Raw genomic sequence first — 5,880 nt, forward strand, 5'->3', positions numbered from 1 at the left:
TAATACTTAATGTCTACAGCTCTATCACCCTGAATGTGCCTAATCTCGTCTTACCTTGGAAGCTAAGCAGGGTCAGGCCTGGTAAGTACTTGGATAGGAGACCACCTAGGGATATCAGGTGATAGAGGCTTAAAACACCACTAGTCTGTCAGTTTGTTGTACTGTGGTGGCTTGCATGTTGCTGTGATTCTGGAAGCTATGCCATGGGTATTTTAAATACTAGCAGGGTCACCCATGGTGAACAGATATCAGATGAGCTTCCAGACAAAGACAGACTAGGAAGAAGGAGAGAGAAACTACTTCCGAATATTTAGTCACTTAAAACCTTATGAAAGCAGTGAAACAGTGTCAGCACCAGAATATTAAATATTGAAACATGATGAATAGCACCAGAATACTGTCAGATATAGTGTAGGTAGATGAGCCCCTCCAGTTGGAAGGTACTCAAAATGCAACTGGGGACAAGTAGCCTTCTAAAAGTAGAGTTTACCATGATGACATGAAAGGAGTAAAGCCCTCGGGACCTTCGTTAGCTAAAGGGGCACAATTCAAAACAAAGAGAAACAGCTGTAAATATCCATTAATCATCAGAACATGGAATGTACTTAGTATGAATCTAGGAAAATTGGAAATTGTTAAAAATGAAATGGAACTCATAAACATTGATGTTCTAGACATTAATGAGCTGAAATGGATTGTTAATGGTCATTTTGAATCTGATAATCATATGGTTTACTATGCCAGGAATGACAAATTGAAGAGGAATGACATCACATTCATAATCAAAAAGAACATAGCAAGTTCTGTCTTAAAGTACAATGCTGTCTATGATAGGATAATATCCATATGCTTAAAAGGAAGACTAATTAATACAACTATTATTCAAATGACACACCAACCACTAAAACCAGTGAGGATGAAATTGAAGAATTCTACCAATTTATTCAGTCTGAAATTTATCAAATATGCAATCAAGGTGTATTAATAATTACTGGCGATTGAGATGCAAAGGTTGGAAACAAAGAGGAAGGATCAGTAGTTGGAAAATATGACCTTGGTGATAGAAACAATGCTGGGGATTACATGATAGAATTTTGCAAGACCAATTACTTTTATTTTATTTAAAAAAGGTATTTGAAATGAAGAATTTATAAAAGATAACTATACACATGGACCTCACCAGATGAAATACACAGAAATCAAATTAACTACATATGTGGAAGGAGACCACGGAAAAGCTCCATATCATCAGCCAAAACAAGGCCAAGGAGGGATTGTGGAACAGACCATTAATGGATTATATGCAAGTTCAAGACTATGTGAGCCATAATATGACCATGAATAGATCATATCTGAATTTAGAGATCATTGGAAGAACAGATTTGATGCATTAGGCATTAAAGACCAAGGACCAGAAGAGTTGTGGGATGACATCAAGAACATCATAAAGGAAGAAATCAAAAGATCATTAAGAAGACAAGAAAGAAGGAAAAGACCAACTTGCTCTCCAGTGTAAACATGTTAAAGCAAATGCAAGAAGTGAGGAGGTACAAGAGCTGAACAGAAAATTTCAAAGAGCAGCTCAAGAAGACAAAATAAAATATTATAGTAAAATGTGCAAAGAGGTAGCATATGATCAAGAGCCAATGATCCTGAAGGAAGAAGCCCAAGACTCACTGAAGTCATTGGCAAAGAATAGGACTAAGGGAATTGATGGAATATAAATTGAAATTTTCCAACAAACTGATGTGGCAGTGGAGGCGCTCACTCATCTAGCCAAGAAAGTTGGAGGAAAAATACCTGGCCAACTGACTGGAAGAAATCTATATTTGTGACCAATTCAAATAGAGGTGACTCAACAGAATTGGAAATCACCAGATAATATCATTGATATCCTATGGAAGTAAAATTTTACCAAACAGAATACAAAAACAGCTACAACCATACTTTGACAGAGAACTTCTACAGGTTCAAGCCGCATACAGAAGAGAATGTGGATTAGGGATATCATTGCTGATGTCAGATGGATCTAGGCTGAAGGTGGAGAATATCAGAAAGATGTTTACTTGCACTTTATTGACTATGAAATGGCTTTTGGTTGAATGGATCATGACAAGCTATGGACAAAATAGAAAAAAAAATGAGGATCTGGAACACTTAATTGTGCTCATAAGGAACCTGTACACAGACCAAGAGGCAGTTGTTACAACAGAACAAGGGGAAACACTGACTGGTTTAAAATGAGGAAAGGTGTACGCTAGGGTTATATTCTTCCACCATCCTTATTTGGTCTGAATGTTAAGCACATAATCTGAGAGGCCTGATTATGTGAAGAAAAATGTGACTTCAGGATAGGAGGAAGACTCATAAACAACCTGAGATATGTAGATGATACGACCTTGCTTGCTGAAAGTGAAGAGGACTTGAATACTTACTGATAAAGATCAAAGACCACAGCCTTCAGTATGGGTTGCATCTCAATGTAAAGAAAATGAAAATCCTCACCACCGGACCAATAAACAACATCTATATAAATGAAGAAAATATTGGAATTAACCATCAATACTCTTGGAAGCAGCAGTCAAGAAATCAAACAACATATTGCATTAGGCAAATCTGCTACACAAGATTTCTTTAAAGTGTTGAAGAGCAAAGATGTCAGCTTGATGACTAAGGTGCATCTGACCCAAGCCATGGTATTTTCAATAACCTCATATGCATGTGAAAGTTGGACAGTTAATAAGGAAGACTGTAGGAGAACTGATGCATTCAGTTATGGTGTTGGAGGAGAATATTAAAAGTACCATGGACTGCCAAAAGAACAAACCAACCTGTGTTGGAAGAAGTACTGCCAGAGTGCTCCTTGGAAGGCAGATGGCCAGACTTTTTCTCTCATACTTTAACCGTATTACCAGGATGGACTAGTCCCTAGAGAAAGATATCGTATCATGTTTGGTAGAGTGGAGGATCAGAGAAAAAGAAGACCCTCAATGAGATGGATTGGCATAGTGTCAGCAGCAATGGGCTCAGGTGTAGCAACTATTGTGAACTTGTCACAAAACTGGGCAGTGCTTTGTTTTGTTGTGGGTCGCTAGAAATTGGTACTGACTTGATGGCTCCTAACAACAACAATGGTATATCATTGTAGGATCAGCACTGGAATGCAAACCACAAGGTCACCAGTTAAACCCACCAGTTGCTCCTTGGAAATCATATACAGGGTCACCATATGTAGGAACCAATATGACAGCTCTTAACAACAGCAAAAAAAAAAAAAAGTTTATAGTCCCTGTGTTAAGGCATTATCTTCAATATGTATTTTAATGAAAAAATAGTTTTTGGATGTAATGTCTCAGAGCACCTAAGACTGGTTACCTGTGGCAGTGCATTGGAGGGAATTGATGGAAGATAAGGACTGTTGATATCCAAAGGACAAGGAGAATTTTGCTGTTGTTGTTAAGTGCTGTTGTCAGTTCTGACTCATATCAACCCTGTGTAGGGTTTCCAAGGAGCACCTGGTTAGTTTGAACCACTGACTTTTGGGTTTAATCCAGCCTGTAGTCTAGCACATTATCCTCAGTGCCCCAAGAAGGATAAAGGAGTATAACTTCACTTAATCTAGAATTACACCTGTTATTGTTAAGTCCCGTCGATTTCATTCTGATTCATAGCGTCCCTGTATGGAGTTTACAAGAGCTGGTAAGATTGAACCATCAACCTTGCAGTTCAAACCAACCTTACAGTCCAACACATTATCCTGCAGCACCACAGCAAGGCTGTGGAGTTGGATCCAATTCATAGCAACCCTGCATAGGGTTTCTGAGACTGTAAATCTTTACAGGAGCAGAAAGCCTCATCTTTCTCCCACTAAACATCTGGTAGTTTCAAATTGCTGACTTTAAGGTTAGCAGCCCGACTCATAACCAGAGTAAAACTCTACTTAATCCAGAATTGCTCTTAGTGGGTGTCTTACTCTTTAATCTTGGCTTCAGTCATAAAGCGTAGCATATACCTCAAAGTCTTTAGGTAGTGCAAACAGTTTGCCCTAGACTAGTAACTTTGTTGAGGTAACTCAGGTAGCCTTGATGGGGCAAATGGGTACAAACCCACCCAATGGTACCTCAGAAGAAAGTCCTGGCAGTTTGACTTCTGAAAGGTCACAACCATGAGAACCTGATGGGGAAGTTCTATACTACAACACAGGGGGGCTGTCATGATTCGGAATTGACCTGATGGCAACTTGTTTGATTGTTGGGGCACTGGTGGTCCAGGAGTTAAAATGTTCTGTTGCTAACCTAAAGGTCTACATACAGTTCAAAGTCACCAGCTACCTGGCAGGAGAAATATGTGGCCAGTCTGTTTCTTAAAGACTTTACAGTCTTAGAAATTCCATGGGGGCAGTATTACTCTGTCCTTTCTGGTTACTGAGTCAGAATCAAGTATTCAGCAATGGACTTGGTTTTATTTTGCTTTAGTAATCTGCAGGTTGGCAGCTTGAACCCACCCAGTGCACTAGTTAAAGAAAGACCTGACAAGCTGATTCCATAACAATTTCAACCTGGAAAGCTTTCTGGAGCAGTTTGACTGTAGCACATGGGGGTGCCATGAATCCAAAGCGACTCGACAGCAACAGGTGTTTTGTTTTTGCTTTTTTAAAACAGGGTACTACTATTAGTAGGACTCACCTCAGGAACTGAGCTCAACCTCTCCTGGGCACATGGCTACATGAGAGGAGAGCAACATTGAGGTCTGTTAAGATGAAGGGGAAGATACATGCTGAGTAGACAATCAGCAAAGTCAATAACCTACTAAACGTTTCTGAAACCTATCTGGAACCATATTCCTACTAGTTCTAGTGGCTTTGATATCAAATATTTCTATTATTAAAATAGTTTCACTTTTAGTGACCTATTATGTAATTTTCCTTCTTACAATAGGAGATTTTAAATAAAAGGCATTTAAAGAAATCAAGTATTGAAGCTTCTGCTTTTCAGCTCCATTACCTCCCAAAGAAATCTCAATTTTTACCTCCATATAATAAGCTGTTTTTACTCCTTCAGAGACAATGCACAATGATTGACCTCTGTTGGAACAAACATCATGAGAGAGAATCACTAGTCATTGTGCAGAATGTTATTTCTCTCTCTGGTTCCCTCCCCCACCCAGAAGTTAAACTTCAGCATTATCCTCATGTACACTTGCCAATTCTCTGTATCATGACACAAAGACATTGCTGGCTAGGATCGTTTCTACTCTGAAGAAAGGCAAGCACAAAGCCAGCTAAGCTTAGATGAAATACACGCTGTTTTGCTCAATGGCCACCGTGTTTTGACGGTTCCCTTTATGAAAGGCTAGCATAAAGTCAACAGTCCACAGTTGATGAAATCTCTGCTTAGGTTTCATTGCCACCACACGCCACTTCCCCACCCAGGAGAATTACAGCAAAGTGGTGTTTTAACTGCATCCCCAGGGGAGTGTTGAGTAAAAAGAAAAGCATGCTAGGTCACCAATAAATCATTTCTACAAAACAGGCACATTTCAGGAAAATTAAACAAAGTGTAGAAAAGCCTTAGCTTGCAATCTGTTGTTGCAGAGTTTGAATGATGGCTTTCCTCCCTGCTTAGATAAACACTAAGCAGGAAGCTCTGAACAGGAAAAAAAAAAAAAAATCTATCCATTGCCACAGAAAAGAAAGCTAAAGATGACTGTTGTTCCTACTTTATTGTTCATTTAAACACATTAAGGCAGCTATGAGGGACTTCAAAAAATTGTGGGGGGAAATAGAATTCAAAATGGAATGTTTCTATGAACTTTTTGAAAGCCCCATTGTATTTTTTTTCATCCTTCCCAAATGAACTTCGGATTATTTTCTGAAATGCT

Source organism: Chrysochloris asiatica, unplaced genomic scaffold (assembly GCF_000296735.1).
Source record: "Chrysochloris asiatica unplaced genomic scaffold, ChrAsi1.0 scaffold00214, whole genome shotgun sequence".
Lineage (NCBI taxonomy): Eukaryota > Metazoa > Chordata > Mammalia > Afrosoricida > Chrysochloridae > Chrysochloris > Chrysochloris asiatica.